Source organism: Dendropsophus ebraccatus, chromosome 1 (genome assembly GCF_027789765.1).
Source record: "Dendropsophus ebraccatus isolate aDenEbr1 chromosome 1, aDenEbr1.pat, whole genome shotgun sequence".
NCBI lineage: Eukaryota > Metazoa > Chordata > Amphibia > Anura > Hylidae > Dendropsophus > Dendropsophus ebraccatus.
Window position 1 is genome coordinate 100453760 of NC_091454.1, and position 21621 is coordinate 100475380.

Consider the following 21621-nt stretch of genomic DNA (forward strand, 5'->3'; position numbering starts at 1 on the left):
GTTCTAAGCCCAGGATTTCTCTTCTTTAGCTTTTCAGCCAAGCCATAGCTTCTGTATGTCCAAATATATTGTGTTTCACTGCAGTGGCTTGCAGAAAAATCTCATAGTCAGTAGAGCAGCAGCTCTCTGTCTGCTCAGAGACGGTGAATGTATATGCATGCATAATTCAATGCATTAAAATCTTCCTGCACTTCCTGTAGTAACTGGTAGATCCAGTAATGGGCTATTGATTGCTCGGACAATGGAAGTCAGGAGATTTATTTATTTATTTGGCAAGAGAAACCAAGTAGATAATAGGGAGAGTATGTATGTACTAGAGATATGCTGGTTAATCTCTTTAACACTCAATTCATATTTATCTGGTTGCCTATAATGAAGAGATCTGTAGGTTGCTTGGTAAGCACCAGTTCACCAAGAGAAAACATAAACAAATGCTGTCTCCACTAGATATTTTTGGAACCCTTAGAGGGACCCAGTTAATTCTCTAAACACTTTCTCATTATGGTTCATAGGATCATGGATTCCCAGCGTATAGATGAGACTTCTAAATGCAGCCAAACTTAACTTTTACGTCACGTTCTTTCAAAAAATAAATACATGTGAAGGGTAGTACTCAAAGCTGCTGAAATGTGTGCTTAGATCCTAGATGCACAGAATTGGTTTATATAGTTATATATAGTATTATACTTTAGGTCCCCACCGCCGCCACCCTCTAGTTCAGATGACACAATACTTTTCACCAATACCTGGGTTCTTACAGACAATAATAATAAATAATAAATAATAATAATAAAGATTCTGTCAAAACCACCAGTACTGTGTTATACACCAGGGGAAGCTGAGCAGGCTGATACATTCAGTGTATAGCAAAGTAGAAAAAGTGCACCGGCACTACAGGTCGCAAATCACGCCACTGATATCAGGTGTGGGATGCTCTCACCTTTTGGTGTATCGGTGGTGCTCTGTTCAGAACAGTAGTCCATGGAAATCACGTATAGAAGAAATAGGCGAACGGCACATCACCCTAAAACGAATCCACCTTGATTTTTCCATAAGACAGTACAAAAGACAGCACATCAGAGAGGACCTCACTCCTTGCCCACGCGTGGGCAAGGAGTGAGGTCCTCTCTGATGTGCTGTCTTTTGTACTGTCTTATGGAAAAATAAAGGTGGATTTGTTTTGAGGTGATGTGCCGTTCGCCTATTTCTTCTGTACATTCAGTATATCCTTATAATATTGTGCCTCATTCTGAGCCTAGAGTCCAGTAGGTGGTATAACTCAACAATTGCTATCTTTCCTTGTATGAGCATGTATTGAGATATATCTGTCAAACACTGATAAAGATAAAGCCTATTTGACTCCTAAGGCCAGAATCAGTCTTCTGCATCTCTTCACTCTTCATAGATGGTTAAATGGGTTTGTCTCATGATTTCAGTGCTTGTCTACATAGCACATTAGGGCCAGAGACAGTAGCTTCCATTCTGGGAAGCTGAGCACAGCCATATAAATGATTGCCCATTCATTTGAACACACATCATGTAATACTACCATGGAGCAAGAAAAAAAAGAGGTTTCAGGAGTCAAACCTTCTGAAAAGGGTCCTATATGCCCTGTAGATACAACCCTGTATCCCTGTAGTATGTAAGGTGTGCTACAGTATTATGGTCAGTGGCTTCATTATTCAGGAAAACAACTTTTTTCAATAAGTAAATTACCTATTAGATACAGGCCTCACTTTATCTCTCTTATGCTCTGATATGCCCATCTGGACCCATTTTTAGGTGTAGCTAGAGAAGGAGATGGGAAAAGTCCAGGAAGGTCAGTGCCAGTGCACCTAAGAGGTAATTTGCATTTTGAACTAGATGTGCATTTCCAGTGTCCCTTTAATATTGACTTCCTGAACACCGCTTTAGGAGAAAGTTTAACCCTGCCCATCAAGGGCAAATTCAGTAAAGGCCCATTAGGAATAAATGCAGTATCAGCCCTTTAAGAGCTAATTTGGTACAGATCCTTTAAGAGCGATTTTGACACCAGCCCTTTAACAGTGACAATCACAGCTGCCTTATAATAGTAAAAAGAAAATGCTCCGTTACCATGACAAACTTGTGGCAAAATCATAAAGGACCTGCCATCTTCTATTGCCCAATAGGAGACATGTAACTGTTTGGATTTTGTCATTAGGCATTAGGACCTGCAAGTTTCTATTGGCTGCTACAATATGAGCAAAATTTGAATTTCTGAACATTCCGCCATTTATTTCTATGGTGGAACTTGTGGTCTTTAAACGTACATTTCTTTAAAAAGACAAATCCAATTGAATCCAAAAGTACATAGCCCACCTGTCACTGTGAAAGGCTTTGAATTTACAAATAGAGATGATCGAACAGCGCTGATGTTCAGGTTCGTACGAACTCGAACCATCGGTATTTGACTCCCGCAGTCTTCCCCTTCCGTGGGGAAAGTGGAGACAGTCCGAGTCCTGCCTGGAAAACAGGAAAACAACCTATGGCCCAGGCTGTATTCCTGTTTTCTAGGCAGGACTCAGGCTGTCTCCACTTTCCCCATGAAATGGGAAGACTGCGGGAGTCAAATACCGATGGTTCGAGTTTGTACGAACCTGAACTTCAGCCCTGTTTGATCATCTCCATTTACAAAGTGGTTTGAGCTGTATTATTTGCAGAAAATTAAGAGGAGAGGAAGAAGAAAGAAGAAGGGAGAAGAAGGAAAAGGAGGAGAAGGTGGAAGAATAGAAAGAGGAAGCAGCGAAAGAGGAGGAGTTACTATATAGTGCTTTTTTAAGAACAATTTAGAAAAAATGTTCTCCTGGACAATGAAGCTGCTGCTGAAGATACCAAAAGTAGTCCTTATACATCCATCTCCCTTCCTAATTATTTTCAAACCAGGTGGCAGACTCCCAGCACTTTAAGGATAAGCTGTTATGTGTTTGTACATGAGGAGTACCACTAATTATGCCCATTATATAGTTAAGGGTGCCTTCACACCTACCGACTCGCAGCGTTAATAACGCTGCAAGTCGGCTAGGTCCTGGCAGATCACTGTCAGTACATACACGCAGCGGTCTGAACGACCGCTGCGTGTATGTAAATCTGCCGGCTGCTTAACCCCTTCTGATGCCGGCCGGCCGCCTCCCGCTCCGCTCTGTATACATTACCTCCTCGCTCCACGGGGTCCCGGCGTCCTGCTCTCCCGCCCGGCCAATCAGTGGCTGCGGCAGGGCAAAACACTGATTGGCCGGGCGCGAGAGCAGGACGCCGGGACCCCGTGGAGCGAGGAGGTAATGTATACAGAGCTGAGTGGGAGGCGGCCGGCCGGCATCAGAAGGGGTTAAGTAGCCGGCAGATTTACATACACGCAGCGGTCGTTCAGACCGCTGCGTGTATGTACTGACAGTGATCTGCCAGGACCTAGCCGACTTGCAGCGTTATTAACGCTGCGAGTCGGTAGGTGTGAAGGCACCCTTATACAGTAGTTTCAGCTAGTTTCCCCTGTTATACAGCTAGTTTCCCCTGTAATCTCAATAGAATGTTATCAGGAGCAGCAAAATAGAAACTGTCATAGATGAAAAGATTCTGCTTGCACTTAAAAGCTCACTAAGGCACTAGAATACTGTAGTTTTCTCTCCTTTTTCTTCTTTTTTTTTTAGAAACATAGAAGATTGTAAGCAGAAAAAAGATTACTGGGTCCATTATATTCAGTTATTGTAGATTTACCTACCACATCTGCTAGAAGTTTGTCCCAAGCATCTACTACTCTTTCAGTAAAATATTTTCTCATGTTGATTCTGATCTTTCCCCCAACTAACCTTAGATTGTGCCCCCTTGTACTTGAGTACAGCTTTTTTTAGAACAATTCCCTCCTGAACTTTATTTAGTCCTTTAACATATTTATTTGTTTTGATAATGTCACCCTTTCCCTTCTTTCTTCCAGATTATACAGATTCAGGTTTTTGTTTTTTTTTCAAATCCAATTTCCAGTAACAATGATGTAATTTTATTTAGAGGTTACATTAAAAGAAGTTAGCAGTTTTTAATGTAACAGAAAAAAACAGGGATGTGACCCCTAAAATGATATATTATTAAATTGATCAGCAAGCAATATTGTGGTTATTAAATTACAATGAAAAATTACAATTTAAAATAATAATAGCTGGTACACTTTAAATGTACTATTCTTTCCATTACTACAGAAGAATCTGACTGTTTACATTTCTTGCTGGGTGGGCTTTGCAAGCTAGCTATTATTTCTAGTTTCCTGATATTATGATGCTCAAAAATTATGAATGATAAGAACCAGAGGTTCTGTAACAGAATTCCAGAATTATAGCTTAGTGCCGAGGAAAGAACCCCTACCACCGTTTCTTGAAATAATGTAGAAATCAACTTCTTTTCTCCTATAAAATACATTAAAGAGATTAAGAAACTTAAAAATAATTATAGTTTAAAAAAAAATTTGCTTTCAAATATGACATCATATATTTCTAGCACTTAACAGAAGGTATTTGTGCAATGGAATAAATCCATGCTGGGAAGTAAATTGCATTTATCCTGCAGGGCAATTTTAACCTTCAGTATTTTTCTTCAAAAAAGGAAACAGCAACAAAGTGCTCTATAGGAGATGTGATCCGTTGTTTGGTACATTTTTCTGAATACAAAAGATCGCTAACTTAAAAGAGTCTAAAATGCTAAAATTGGAATGCCAAATGGTGGGTTCTTGGCCGTATATGACTTCACAATCGTTGGCAGTATGGGATAAGTGGGTTAGTTTTCCATACACCGTTAACACCATTACTTCAGAGGCCGGCCTTTGAATCAGGTCTAAAATGTACAACCTATCTACTCTGGAATAGAGCCTCACGTCCATACATTAGAGAGGTACTTTACCATCTTTACAGGCTCTGCAAGACAGGACTGAGGGTCAGAGCACCTCATGGTTGGAGTATGAGCAGCTCTCCTCGGATGTGAAAAACACTTTCTATAATGTGCAGTAAAACTACTCTTTTTCAGACTTTAAAAGCATGGTCTTATCAGACACTCCCATACCTCACTGCCTATCCCAAGTTTATCAGGTTTTCCTACAGCTTAGTATCCCAGGGAGGACAACTTTCTTTGATAAGGGGGAGGCGGATTTGGGAATCTCTCTTGATCAGAGGTCCACTTTGTAAATATATGAACTGTTTCATGGTCTCTCTATGGCGTCTAAGACCAAAGAAAATAATTATAAAATAATTTGATCGATGTTGGAGATGTTTATCTGGCCAGGGTGAAATTTTACATACATGGTTAATATTCAGATTTTGTTACTGTATTCAAGATTTATGATCCTTCTGCAGGTAGATAAGCCCTGCGTACCCCATAGTTGGTATTGTTGTTGTTGCAACAAGGTTTGCTAAGGGAATTCTCTTTATCATGGCAGCTTGTGCGGTTATCCCTCGGCACTGAAAAAGTCACTCCACACCTTCACTAAGCAAGTGGATGGCAGAGGTTAGCGAGATAGGCAGGATGGAAGAGATAATAGCAGAGGAACTTGACTGGTCTGCAAAATTTGATACTATGTGGTTCCCATATCTGTAATTTATTGATTCTCCCGAGATTGTACAACAGACAACCTAATATTCTGGAGACTTGACAGTTAGAGTGGCTTTGTCCCTTAATTTTTTGAAGATGCAGTCAACATTAGATCACTGATATGAACCCTGGCATGGTAGTTTTAGTTTTGTACAGAAATGACAATTATGCTAGGCCTTCAGAATAATTTTTCATGCCCACTGACTGATTTCTACCTTATTTATTTATTCCTCTTTAATACATTCCCTTCCTTTCCTTTTTTTCTTATACTATGTTGAGAGCTGATACAATTATGTTGTCAGAGGTCCAAGGGTGTGGACCACAACATCTATGACTCATGCACTCATGGGATGAGAAGCTTTGTTTAGCATTTGCCTTTATTTTTATTAGAATTAACCGATACATAGTTTTATAAGTACTTTGTACTTTTCACTAGTAAATACATTGTAATATTTTGTCATATTGCTTGCAATGTACAAAGAATGTTGAAAACATAAAATGCTAAAATTGCACATGACACTTTAAAAGCCACTAAAATATTCACAGCCCTAATATTTCTCCATAGATTCTATAAAAGATATAAATGATATACTTACAAATATCAGCAGTAACATCTAGCCAATTTAGTAAACTTTACTTTCCACGTTACTTTTGTATTAAATGGTGTTTGTTGTAAACAGAACATTATCAGAACATAACCGACATCTTTTATCAGAACCTAACCGACATCTTACTGACATTTATCTACTATATAATCAGAGGTGCAGCCAGGTGCGGACTGGGCTGGCATACATTTGGTGCAGCCTCAGAGTTGCCAGATTAACTGAGAGTTGTGCACTTCTCAAAAAATCCAGAGCAGGACACAGGAGCGGGAATATAGTTAAGACCAGCATACAGATATGCTGGTCTTGAAAAATCACTCTAGGACAGGGGTGTCAAAGTCAGGCCTTCCAGCTAATGAAAAACGGCAATTCCCATCATGCCTGGGAAGCCAAAGCTTTAGCTTCGGCTGTCCAGGCATGATGGGAATTGTAGTTTTGTAACAGCTGGAGGGCCTGAGTTTGACAAGTGTGCTCTAGAATGACTGCAATGTAATGTTATGTTCAGACACAGTTTTTTAACTTCATTCTGTCCAGTAAATGGCAAAAAATTTACCAAAAGCAAAATATGTGTGGGGGAAAAAATCTGTGTAAATATAAAAAAGGCTAAAAATACAGGGTCAAAATAAGGCTTTTTTAACCCCTAGACGACCCAGGACGTAGAGTTACGTCATGGAAGTCTGTCACCAGACGACCCTGGACGTAACTGTACGTCCTGGGTGGTTGCCCCGCTATGAAGCACGCTCTGGAGCGGAGCGCGCTTCATAGGAGGTGGGGGCCGGCTGCAGTGAGCAGCCGGAACCTCACCGGTAATGACACGCTGCAGCGATTGCGCTGCCGCGTGTCATTAACGCCTTAAATGCCGCAATCGCGGCGCGACCGCAGTGTTTAAGTGTAAGTGACAGGGGGAGTCCCGATAGTTGAAACGGACCGCCGGTCTCTCACCTGCCTCCGTGCGGTCCGATCGGCGATCTGCTACACTGAGCCTGCACAGGCAGGCTGAATGAGCAGAGCGCCGATAACACTGATCAATGCTATGCCTATGGTATAGCAATGATCAGTGTAAAAATCCAAGTACTGTATGTAAAAGTCCCCCAAAGGGACTTCAAATGTGTAAAAAAAAAAAGGTTCAAAACACTATTACACTACCCCAAAACCCCTCCCCCAATAAAAGTTGAAATACCGCCCCCCAATCCCATTATATAAATAAAACATATAAAAATAAATAAATAGATAAACATATAATATACCGTACCGTCTGTAATTGTCCGATCTATTAAAATATAACAAGCGTCATTGTGATCGGTGAACGGCGTACACGAAAATAGGGAAAAAAGTGCGCGGATTACCGATTTTATATTACATTATATATAAAAAAAAACAATAAAAAGTGATCAAAACGTCCGATCTTCACAAATATGGTATTAATAAAAACTAGAGATCATGGCGGAAAAAATGACACCCCATAAAGCCCCGTAGGTGAAAAAATAAAACTGTTATAAGTGTCACAATAGACCCATTTTATTAATATTTAATTGCCAAAAAAAAGGATTTCATAAAAAAAAAATATATAACATTAGAGAATCTGCGTAACCTGCATATGGTTGTGTTCGGGCTGACCTGTAGAATAAAAGTATCATGTCGCTTTTACCATATAGTGCATTACGTAGACACAGGAACCCCCCAAACGTTACCATATTGCATTCTTTTTTACCATTTCACCAATTTATATCTTCATAAATAATATATTTGGAATTCCATCATACATGTTATGGTAAAATGAATGACGCCATTACAAAGTACAACTATTCCTGTAAAAAAACAAGCACTTACATGGCTTGTAGATAGAAAACTGAAAGTGCTAGAGCTCTTAGAAGGGGAGGAGGGAAAAACGAAAACACTAAGATCAAAAGGGTTAAACTAAGGAATGGAATATAGAGAACATATAGGGGGAATTAATCATTTCATCTAATAACTGCAATTTTTTTTTCTGTGTTCCTTCTTTTATTGCAGGGTTCTTTTGTGTAAAGTTTATCTATTGTGCACAAAAACTTTTGTAACTCTGCACAATACAACTCAAACAGGTGTATATTTTATGTCTGTCAGGGGGTGGTGAATGGCTGTATAAAAATTTTGCACACATTTTTAATTTTGAGCAACAATAAACTAGAATAATACAATTACACTGTCTAAAAACTGTTTCACATTCAGTTGAATGATATAATAAAGTACCACTATGTTAGAAAAAAGGGCACAAATCGATTATTTTTATCTAAAAAAAAGTGCAAATTCCATGATAAATCTGGGCCATGGAGAAGTAAAAAAGCTGTTATGTGCATAAAGGTAACCATTCTGTTAGCCTTCAAAAATAGGGTAGAGGGACTTAGTAATAGAATTAAATTTTAACGTTAACAAGTTTTCATCATTTTTTAATTATCTAAATTTGTTCAAAGTTGATTTATAATTTATGTTTATAGGGTGAGCATTTTGCCTGTTACACAGCTTCACATCCCTTGCTTCTCATCACATAGGCATACAGTAGATGGTTAAATGGGATTGTCCCATGATCATAATGCTTGTCCATATAATGTTTGTGGCACATTAAAGCCAGAGATAGCAGCTTTCATTCTGGGAATCTGAGCACAGCCATATATATATATAATTGCCCATGCATTTGAATAAACATCATGTAACACTACCATTGAGCAGTAAAGGGTTTTATGAGTCAAACCTTCTGAAAATGGGTCATATGGAGACAACCCCAAGACAACAACAAGGCAGTGTACCACCAGGTTTGACGATAATAAACAGCTTAAATAGCTGGTTGTCGTGTGCAAAGAATGATATCTTTAGTCTGTTGATCATCTTCTTGTCCAGGAAAACAACTTTTATTCAATATGCAAATTACACCCAACCCCTATGTCCATTGAAACAATCTGTTGTTGGTTGCTTGGGAAAGCCCCATATACCATTACCAATGGTCGAATCAGCTCCATTCAGTGGGTGTAGCCGACAAAAGTCTAAGGTGTATGGAGACCTTAAGAGCTAATTTGAAAATTGATTTAAAGTTGTTTTTCCAGACAATAAAGAGGCTGATCAAGATATTAAATGTAACACTCCTTACACACTAACCTCCCCTATAGATGTGTTCTATTCCACAAATACCGTCTAAGTGTTAGAAACATATAATGTTATACCTGAATTAGTAATTTTTAATTATGACTATTTTTAAGTTTTCTAATTTCTTTTAGGCTTGTTCTAGATAGAAGGGTAGAAGATTCTTTCTTCATTGTTATGATCATATTAGTGGAATTCTGTTACAGAACCTCTGGTTGTTATAATTTATTACAATCTTTGAGCTTTTAATTACGGTGTAGGCCTAAAGCAACTAGACTAAAAAGGTCATCATGTACCAAAGCAAATGAAACTCAATAGTATCGGAACCTGTAACTATTTAGAATTGAATGGTTGTAGATACTAAGGCATAGATTTAACAAAGGGTGTACAATATAGACTGGTGTTTACTGCCCATAGCAACCAATCACAGCTCCTCACTTTACCAGAGCTGGAAGCTGAGCTGGGATTGGTTGCTCTGGGCAGTTTACACCAATGTATATTTTACACCCTTTGATAAATGGCCCCCTTAGGCTTTTAACAAAGCACCATCTTCATCCATGTTCTGTGCCTGATATTGCAGTTCAAATGCACCTCAGCCTCAATTCAATAATTTCAATCTTCAAGATGAAGAGAAAAAACAATTAAAGGCTATGTTCACACAACGTTTTTTCAGCTCTGTTTAAAATTTTGGCTGATATTTTGAGGCTAAAATAATGTAACGTATTTAGCAGCCTGGCCTCCCCTTAGTGCAATGACTGGTGTTTTTACATTATTTTAGTTAGGGGTTACTAATTGGCCTTTGAGTGCGGCTTAATTGAAAAGTCCACTGAATTTAATAGTAAAGACGGAGAAAGAACGGTGGGAAAAAGGAAAACTGTGTGTGAACTACTAATAAAAAATGTCCGCTGTTTGCAAAAGACGTTCCAAAAATAATGATCATTATTTTGATGTCCATGGCAAACACGTCTGTCATTCAATACACTGTGTGCTTTGGACGTCCATCTTCCTATTGACTTCAATGCATTGCCATAGCAGTCAGTTAAATCGCGGCAAAAACGGCCGTTATTTTAAATATGGAAATTGGCCTCTTTTTCTCTATTTTTGACGTTGTGTGAACATAGCCATACACATCTAATTCAATGGCCACTTAATTCCGGCAGAGGTTCAATCACAGTAATATTCCTAGTATGAAATTATGATCAGTACTATACCTGTGCACATTTTTGGTTAAAACTAAGCCAACTTACAGTATGGATGGAGCAAACTTAAGCTGTGTCAGCATAAGCGTAGCACAGATGTAGGTTTCATCTTTAAACAGCTCCTTTACTGTAAAACGTATGTTGTAGTCCGTAGATTCCTCCCGCTATCCACAAGTACAATCCCCTAAAAAGTTCTGTAAATCCCTTTTTTTTTATTATACGGATTGTAACCTGTTTGCCATCCATATTTCTGTAAAAAAAAAAAACACAGATGCATAACGGCTACAATCCGTAAAAAAGAGCGGATCCCAAATCTAAGTCCGCACTAGGACATGTCCTTTTTTTTTACAGCATTGTTTTGCGTCCTTTTAATCTATTGATTTTGTGAATAACCCAATAGACATCAATGTGCACGGATCCGTAGATTACAGGATTTGTGAAAAAGGCCTTAAGGCCCTATTACATGAATCGATTATCAGACGTATTTTGCCGATATCAGCCGTTACGGCCATTATGAACGATGTTGGTTGATCTTTGCAGTTGTTTGTTGAAAGACAAACGACTCTTACAGCAACAATCTGCTGTCGTCGCTCCGTGGAACAGGAGCGGTGGCAGCAGACCGCTGCTATATGCTATGGGCTGCCCGGACGATGTAGCAATCACCCGGGCACCCCCCCCCCCCCGCACCTCCCCGCAGCCACCCCCGAACTCACCTGCTATTCCTCGCGGCAGCAGCTGACAGCACTTGTTTGCTCCTCATAGTCGCCCTGTGGAATAGGGGCTTTAGTCTGTGTTTTTCCTGATGAGGTTACTGTACTGATGTGAAGATAATATTTATCTGTACTGAATGCAACAGATGTTGTTCTGAGCAGATAAAAGTTGAGTGTTCACAAATGTTTGGGTGTATTAGCTAATGTACTTCTGGGACTTATCCAGTTCTTTTTAACTAATGCAGATACAGTCAGAAGTTGAAAGATAAAGTTGGAAAGAAATAGGACCAGGAAATATAACTGGTCCGACAAATTTTTAAAAGAAAAGTACAAGAGTTGCAAAGCAGTGCTAGAAGAATGGACGTACAAGAAGTTACACAAAATCTACTGAAGGATAGGTAGACTGGCAGGAATGACATAACTACAGGTTTTGTAGGATTTGATGAGGATTCAGGTAGGATCCTCTATACCTAAATTATGATCAAATCTGCTAACATCTGTTATCAAATGTAACGAAACAGGTTACTTTAAACCAGGACTGAAAAATAAAACTCAGAATTGTTGTCCATACAGAAAATTAATTCTGCATGGATAAATAATAGGGATACACAATAAAGTCCCATTTAACTACCTCGTACAGATCCACTTATATATGTAGGTAGCAGTCTCAGACTTCTACTATAGATTCTCTTGTAAATACACATTGGAATTGCCATAGAAAAAACCCTAATATATTAACTTGGCCTATAAAATCTTTAAACACATGCATTTTGACACCATAGCTTATGCAATTTACATGTACATATGGTTATCCACACTGCTTGCATTAATCTAAATAGCACACCACAATAGAAGATAAAGATAGCTTCCAAAAAAAAAAAAAAAAAGAATTAGAACTTGTGACCAAAAATAAAGTTTGCATTGTAGATAAAATTATAAAGTTAAACCAAATGAATGGGGGGAAAACACATTGTTTGGAGGACATAGCATACTAATGCTAGCACTGACTGGCACTAGCTATGTTCAATAATCCACTGTTTACATGTTAGAACAGACGGCCTTTTGTGATATTTTCTACTCAGCCTAATGTGACAAATAACTAAATAAATCATGGTTATAAAGTCATACCAATAATATTACTTCTGAATCATATTATGTTTTTACTTATAGAACATGGGATGATGAAGATTATATATAGAAACGTATATGCTTTTTGATATTTGCATCCATGTCAGTTTTAAATCATGCTAGTTTTATTTTGCACATATAATAATGTAATTACCACCTCATTCCATGGTGAAACACCACTGTCAATAAAGTAGTCTAGTCTAAGTACAACCACCATAGGTATCACCCAAACAATTGTGCTGGCATTCTGGTGGTAAAAATGGCATTTAAGCAAATGTGATTTCCCTAATGTTGATATACTGATCCCATTTGTTAGTCAGAGTTAGGCTGGGTTCACACTATGTTTTTGCAATCCGTTTTTTCATCTGTTTTTTGAAATGGATGAAAAATGGATGGAAAAACGGATGCATGTGTGCACATCTGTTTTGATCCGTTTTTCCATTGAATCCCATTATAAAAAAAACGGAATCGTTTTTTTAACGGACACAAAAATTAGGTCAACTATGTTTTTGTGTACGTTAAAAAAATTGAATCCGTTTTGATCCATTTTTTATAATAAAAATTCAATAGAAAAACTGATCAAAACAGATGCATACACATACATCCGTTTTTTTTCATCTGTTACTCATGTTTTTTGCAAAAAAACGGATGAAAAAAAAAACAGATTGCAAAAACGTAGTGTGAACCTAACCTTACAACATGTACAACAGAAGTCCCATACACTGTAACCATACAAATAGATAGGATGCCTAGGAGGCCTGTTGCGGTTATTTAGAAAGGCTTCTGTTACACACACAATAGTGATCACCCTGTACTGTCAACCATACAGAAGTGCTAAAGGGTCCTGGGGGAGTTTTCAAAAACTCCTTAGGGTGCGTTCACACATACAGGATCCGCAGCAGATTTGATATCAATGTAACTAATAACTGAACACAGCATCAAATCTGCTCCATTAAATCTGCTGCAGATCTGCTGCGGATTCTGTACATGTGAATGCACCCTAAAGCCTGTCCCATGAAATTTATGATTATTAGAATATGTGAAATGTTTTACAACACCCAAACCCATATTCTATGGACAGGAATATAGCAGTATTGCGGTATTATAAGGAATATGTCAGCAATCTAATCTGCTGATGAAGGATAATAGGGGATGTTGAATTACTGTATCTTTATTATGGCATTCAGGTAGTGGAGGACACTGCAGAGGGGCGGCTTAGTATTCATGAGAAAACATTGTTAAAGGAGTGGGTAGGCGGCTGTACTGGTACACCTATGAGTAAAGAACATCCCACCAAATGGCCTAGTTTGCACATCAGTAAGTTGGGTTTTACAGAGAAACCACACACCAGGCAGCCATATTAAAGGTTCTATAATCCTTTGTGCAAATTAGGCGGTTTGAAGCGCAGGGGCAAGACTACTACCAGGGCCGGCGTTAGGGGGGGGCAAGCAGGGCAAATGCCCAGGGCCCCCATCCCCCAAGGGCCCCCTACCGCAGTTCCAGTGGAGAGGAGAGCACAGACAGGGTCCTGCAGCGTCTGGGAGTGATCCCTGGCTGATGCTATCAGGGGTCACGCAGAGGCTGCAGGATGCCGGGCTCCGTGTCTGCTCCCCCTCCCCCTCCCTCCAGCTCCTCTCACTGCACGTGACTTCCTGCTCTGGTGTGGAGCTGTCGGGACGATGGAGGAGAGGGCTGCCCGGTGAGGATGACAGCCTGCTGCAAGGAACATGAGGGAGATGCACCACTACACCCAGCATGCTAGAGGGAGTAAGTATTCTGTACATGTAGTGTGTAATGTGTATGAATGTAGGTGTATAATGCATGAATGCAGTGTGTGTTACATGTCCTGTGTATAGTGTGTGGACTGGATGGTTTGTATCTGTTTAATGTGTTTTCATGGGTGTGTGAGTGTGTGTGTATATATATATATATATATATATATATATATATATATATATATATATAAAATGGTGTGTGTGTATAAGCACTGCTGACTCCAAGTGTTGAGGTGAATAGACTGTATATAAGAGCTGCAGCCATTCTCCGGCCTCATCAGTCCTATGTAATTGCTGCAGCTCCTATGTATAGTGTATGATGACATCACTAAGGCAATACGGTGTATTTTATTGAGAAAAAAATAAGGTGGTATTCAGTCTTTAGGTGGTGGTCACTGTATGGTGGCAATATTGGTCTGTATATAGTGTCATTATGCAGTGGTCACTCTTTGGCATTTATATTGGTCTGTATATAGCGTATATATACACACTCATTACTGCCATAGATTGACTACCACATAATGACACTATATACAGACCAATATTACCGCCATACAGTGACCACCACATAATGACTCTATATACACACTATATACAGACCAATAGTACATCCATAGAGTGATCGCCCACATAATATTGGTCTGTATATAGTGTGTATATAGAGTCATTATACAGGGGTCAGTCTATGGCAGTAATTTTGGTCTGTATATAGAGTCATTATGCAGTGGTCACTCTATGGCGGTATTATTGGTCTGTATATAGTGTCATTATGCAGTGGTCACTCTTTGGCATTAATATTGGTCTGTATATAGCGTATATATATACACTCATTACTGCCATAGATTGACTACCACATAATGACACTATATACAGACCAATATTACCGCCATACAGTGACCACCACATAATGACTCTATATACACACTATATACAGACCAATAGTACAACCATAGAGTGATCGCCCACATAATATTGGTCTGTATATAGTGTGTATATAGAGTCATTATACAGGGGTCAGTCTATGGCAGTAATTTTGGTCTGTATATAGAGTCATTATGCAGTGGTCACTCTATGGCGGTAATATTGGTCTGTATATAGTGTCATTATGCAGTGGTCACTCTTTGGCATTAATATTGGTCTGTATATAGCGTATATATAGAGTCATTATTGCCATAGATTGACTACCACATAATGACACTATATACAGTACAGCCACAGTACAGTATATATAGTACAGCCATAGAGTGATCGCCACATAAAATTGGTCTGCATACAGTGTATATAGAGTCATTATACAGGGGTCAGTCTATGGCAGTAATATTGGTCTGTATATAGAGTCATTATGCAGTGGTCACTCTATGGCGGTAATATTGGTCTGTATATAGAGTGTATATAAAGTCATTATACAGGGGTCAGCCTATGGCAATAATATTGGTCTGTATATAGCGTATATAGCGTAGAGTCATTACTGCCATAGATTGACTGCCACATAATGACTCTATATATACACTATATACACCAATAGTACAGCCATAGGGTGACAGCCACATAATATTGGTCTGTATACAGTGTATATACAGTCATTTATTATACAGTGGGCAGTCTATAGCGGTAATATTGGTCTGTATATAGTGTATATAGAGTCATTATGCGGTGGTCACTCTATGGCGGTAATATTGGTCTGTATATAGTGTATATAGAGTCATTATGGGGAGGTCACTTTTATGGTGGTAATATTGGCCTATATATAGTGTGTTTTCTTCAATAACGGTATGGAGGTAATATTTGGTCCTGATTATAGTGATTTTTTTAAATTTATTTTTTTAAAGCAATTCATATAAATAGTTCTTGTATTTACACCACTAGCGGGCAGTCCTGACATTTAGCGGCAGTCCTGGCATGTAGGGGCAGTCCTGGCATTTAGCGGCATTCCTGGCATTTAGCGGCAGTCCTGGCATGTAGTGGCAGTCCCGGAATGTAGCGGCGGTCCTGACATGTAGGGGCAGTCCCAGAATGTAGCGGCGGTCCTGACATGTAGGGGCAGTCCCGACATGTAGGGGCGGTCCCGACATGTAGAGGCGGTCCCGACATGTAGAGGCGGTCCCGACATGTAGGGGCGGTCCCGACATGTAGGGGCGGTCCCGACATGTAGCGGCGGTCCCGACATGTAGCTGCGGTCTTGGCATGTAGCGGTAGTCCTGACATGTAGCGGCATGTAAGCTTCTGAACTGAGTAAGGGCCCTAATACATGGAGCGAAAATTGTCCGAATCAGGATGCTATCGCTCTGTGAGGACACTGGGGACACCGGGGAACATGATCAGGTAGTATATATCACAGACAAGGCCTGAGGACACCGGGGAACATGATCAGGTAGTATATATCACAGACAAGGCCTGAGGACACCGGGGAACATGATCAGGTAGTATATATCACAGACATGGCCTGAGGACACCGGGGAACGTGATCAGGTAGTATATATATCTTTATTGTTTACTATATACAGCAAGGATTGCACACACATCACTAATGATATACTGTATATATACACATAGGGGGAGATTTATCAAACATAGTGTAAAGTGAAACTGGCTCAGTTGCCCCTAGCAACTTATCAGATTCCACCTTTCATTACTCAGATTCTAAGTAGGTGGAATCTGATTGGTTGCTAGGGGCAACTGAGCCAATTCTTCTTTACACCAGTTTGATAAATCTCCTCCATAGCTTTTGCTGTAGTAGGCTCTCTAAGCGAGCTCCATTCTACCAGATTGGCGCTCACTTCTGCAGAATATCAGGCCGTGTAATACGGCCTTAAAAGTGGCCGTATGCTTCCAATAACTGCTGGCTGAACATTCCTTCAGCTGACAATTATCTCTCCCATCTGGTCCCGTCCTCCCCATACACAGAAATTTGGCACATCTGAGTTTTCCTGTGTTTTCTATGAGAGGGTAAAGCCATAGCCATACAGATCTGATGGCGGCTTATCTCTCTTAGAACAAAGAGGTTGGGCATTGATTTTCCATCAAGCTTGATCCCCTATGTCCACTGATATCATCTGTCAGAGGACTGTCCAGAGAGCCCCATACACCTTACACTGATGGCCGAACCCACCAGGAGCAACAGGTACCACCAACAAAAGAGTAAAATGACCTTAAATTGTTGCTAAAATATTTCAGCATTTGGGGCCCCACCTTTAACTTTGCCCAGGGCCACATCTAGTCTAAAACCGGCCCTGACTACTACTACTACCATCCTCAGTGCACCAATCTGCCCACCCCTCCTGATAATTTTCCTTTATCTTCATGTATAATTTAAAGATATTGAAATCTTCCACTTTTCATTCTTTCAATAAGCTACTACCTGTTCAATCAATACACCTCCTGTAGAGATCAATTCTTAGCACTCTTATTCTTATTATCAAAAATGGGATCACAATGAAAGTGGCACCGGATTCACCAATGTCATAAAGTGATAGTCAGAGATCACCCCCTCTTCCTTGCATAATAACCTCTGCACAGGGCATGCCTAGAAAACTCCCATATAAATTAATAGACATTTCCAGCTCACAGTCTCTTCCATGTGACTGCTGTAAAGCAGATCTCTGGATGCAGTTAATGGCAACTCAAGCCTGATCACTGCCCCAGTGTAAACTGAAACTAAGCCGTCTAAGAAAGTGCTCGATTTGTCAAGGTGACTCAATAAGTTTGGTGCATCTGTAGACTGTCTAGTCTATGTTTCCGCCACAGATTAATTGGCCTAAATTGTGCCAGAAGTTTAGTGCATAGTGTATCATCTTTTACCCTATGTACTTTTGGCAGATGTGATGGTAGTATATAAAGTACATAATAAATGTGGTACAGGGTATTTGCACCAGCTTTTATGGTAATTAATATTATTATATTATATTTTATTTTATTATAATAAAAATTATTAATAATTATTTATGGTTTTAATATCTGGATTTCAATTGTAAAAAAGAAACATAGGTGTTACATTTCCTTTAAATTTCACAATTTAGTCAGGTGTGATCATATTCACCAAGAAGCTAAGCTTCTTCTTGACCTGAACAAAATAATTTACCTATAAAAAATTATTAAGTTCCTAACTGTAAATACGAGAACCCAGTCCCATGGAAAGTGTTATAGTTGAAAGGTTGAAAACCTTACCTTTCTTTGTAAATTTTGGTAAATTAAACAGCATACAGATGATTCATGAACATATCTACCAAGGGAAAGCAGGGGTGAACCTGTCAAGGCTGAGAGGACTTTAATGGTTAAGTCTGTGACCATGAAAGGAAATTGCACTAATTTTCTTCCAGTATTTCCCTGGCTTCTGTAATGTGTTTATTGACAAATCAATGCTCCTGGGATGGTGCTTGCTGTAGCTAAATACTTAAAAGCATTAAGAACACTGTTTTTGTATCCTCATAGCACGGGTAATTCACTTCTGAGAACAATGTTCGATAGTTGGATTCCTAAAAGAATTAAATAGCAAAATATGAATCGTCTTAAGAAATATACTTAACAGGGCCCTGAGAACATGACTTACATGGTAGTGCCAAAGCACAATGGCAAAATACTGAATATTATTTTCACCAGACCTAAAGAAAACCTGGTCATCATGTTGCCATGGCAACTAGAAAATCAGTCCTCGACCAGTTCTTGCTTCCTGCCCTACATACATTTTGTCCACCAGGTGCATACACCCACGGTGGAAAGCATGAAACCAGGATTCAGTAGTTGAAACCTTTTAATGGCTAACTAAAAACATTACAAATAGTAAGATTTTGTGACTATTTAGGTCTCTTTATTAGTAAATTATACCTAAAAAAGAGACCTAAATAGCCTCAAAAGCTTGCTACTACCATCACTGGTAATCTTTACAGTTAGCCATTAAAAGATATCAACTAGTGTTGAGCAAGCACTAAAATGCTTGAGTGCTCGACTTGTGTAACAAACTCTATTGAAATCAATGGGAAACTTGAGCATTTAACCTGGGCTCCCCTGTTTAGCAGAGCAGAGGGTGCCCTATTAACCTACTACATCTTTTTGTTCTAATTTTTGTATATTTTGTCCCCTGAAGAGATGTTTAAATGAAATGTACAGTAGAAATATTAAATAGCAAAGCTGCCCACACTCTATCATCATGCTCCTGCTTCAATCTCCTGTTCCTAGTTTACTGACAGCCCGCTTAGCCAATCACTGACCTGTCTCACAACAGCTAATGATTGGCTGAGTGAGCCTTCAGTGAGCAGGTACCAGGAGATTGAAGCACAGTAGATTTTTGGGACTAGGGTTTACTAGTGGTGTAGGGGTTTATGTTATCTTAACCTGTCTGCACTCCCTCTGTGTCCTCTTTTGGAGTGACCAATGTCCCATGCTGACTGCAGAGGCTCCACCTCAGAGACAAGGTCGTCTGGGTTATAACAGCCTGCTCAGCCAATCATAAGTGGCAGGGTAGTACTGTCTCAGGCAGTGATTGGCTGTGTAGGTTATTACTACTGAGACGAGTTTGTCTCTGAAGTGAATGCTCTGCAGTCGGTGGGGGACACAGTAAAAAAAAACAAAAAAAAACAGGTGCAAGGGCTTACCGTATATACTCCTCCAAGTGTACACACGATAAACACCTGCTCTGTAGATTTAAAAAAAGTGAGGATCTTAGCGTATTTGATCAAACCATGTCACCAACATGGTACCATGAGCGTACCATGTCACCAACGTTAAGGTGTCCTACTCTAGCATTTTCACACTAGCAATGGCCTCTCCTGGGCTTTAATAAGCCTACAACTAGGCAGATAGGAGCCAAATGATCTCGTTTTATGGGTGAAGTGCAAGACAAAAAAGCCTAAAAAGAGAGCATTTGGCTCCTATCTGCCCAGTTGTAGGCTTATTAAAGCCCAGGAGAGGCCATTGCTAGTGTGAAAATGCTAGAGTAGGGACCATGTCTCGAGGACGCCTTAACATTGGTGACATGGTACACTCTGTTTGATCAAATAGTTTGCTAACATCCTCACTTTTGAATATCTACAGAGCAGGTGTTCTGTTTTTCTTGTCTGTACTAAAGCCACAAGCAGCGTGCAACCTGCAGTGTGAACAGAGTCAAAGATGTGCTGCCAATTTTTCCTTTTTTTCTGGTGGGGGACACAGTGACACCAGAGGACCGCAACAGAGCGTAGACAGTTAAGGAAAACATGTTTATTTTTTTATATGCACCAGCAGCATTATATTAAAAAAAGGCAGGACAACCCCCTCAAACCACATTTTGAAGATTCCAACAGCTAATTCATTTACTAGAAAGATGTTAATTAGCCATGTTTTAGCAGAAGGAACTGAGAAATAATGTGTTAGACGTGTTGAGAATGATGTCATTTGGGAAAGGCAAGAAAATGAATGATTATAACATTTATAACACATTTCAGGGATTTTCCTCAATAACTTGCAACAGAAGATTTTATACTGAACTATTCTGGGTACGTCACGGCCCAGGATCCACGCAACAGACTGATGGGATTTGGCCCGCTTAGCCAATCAGTAACTGCAATGGTGTCTTGCCCCAGTCACTAACTAGCTTAGTGGGCCATCCGTCAGCCGGGTCGTGACGTAGCCGGCAGAGAGCTCAGAAGACTATCTACGGGGTCCAGGGACGCAGCTCTGCACAGGCACTGGGACAGGTGATTATGACATGTTTTTATTTTTTCCACTACCCCCTGCCTGTAATGATAGTTTACTTCCCAGACGAACTTCTCCTTTAAGTATCTACCCAGTACATCTATTTACTGGCAAAGATGTGTTAAAATTTTAGAAATAATGTTCGTTACACTTGATTGTATTTAGAGATAACGTTCCTTAAATGCAACATTTAGGCTATGTTCACACATAGTATTTAGGTCAGTATTTGAAGCCAAAACCAGAAGTGGAATAACAGTGAACAACTACATGGTAAAAAATGTGTTCCTTTTTTGTGTTTTAAAAATACTCTAGTTTTTGGCTAATAAATACTGGCTGAAATGCTAACTAGAATACTATGTGTGAACTTTTATTCGAGGCGTCAGATTTTTCTTTTTAAAGTAACATTATTACTAGCAATGAGCGGAACTTTCGGTCCGAAAGCTGCTCACTCCAGTGCGATGCCTGCGATCCCGGGTGCATAGTTGCGCTCCCGGGAATCTGCGGCCGGGATATTCCAGGGAATTCAAGATACATTCCCTGGAAATCCAGGAAATGTATCTTGAATTCCCAGGAAGACCCTGCCCGCAGATTTCTGGGAGCGCAACTATGCACCTGGGATCATAGGCATCCCAGGCATACTAATTGAGCAAAGATGCCATCGGACCAAAAGTCCGACGGTTCACTCATCCCTAGTTATTACCTCAATGGCATGCATACAAGTCAATGGAAAGACAGACGTCCAATGTACACAGTGTATTAAATGATGGATGTTGTCTATGGGGACATCAAAAATATTATCATGACAATTTCTCTCAGACAACTTTTGCAAACAACGGTTATT

General features: G+C 39.6%; 1 protein-coding gene across 4 annotated transcripts in view; it reads right to left on the reverse strand.

The window, feature by feature from the left end:
• Positions 1–21621, reverse strand: part of CNTN1 (contactin 1) — a 131023-nt gene that overhangs the window by 69986 nt on the left and 39416 nt on the right. The gene's annotated exons all lie outside the window — the stretch shown is intronic.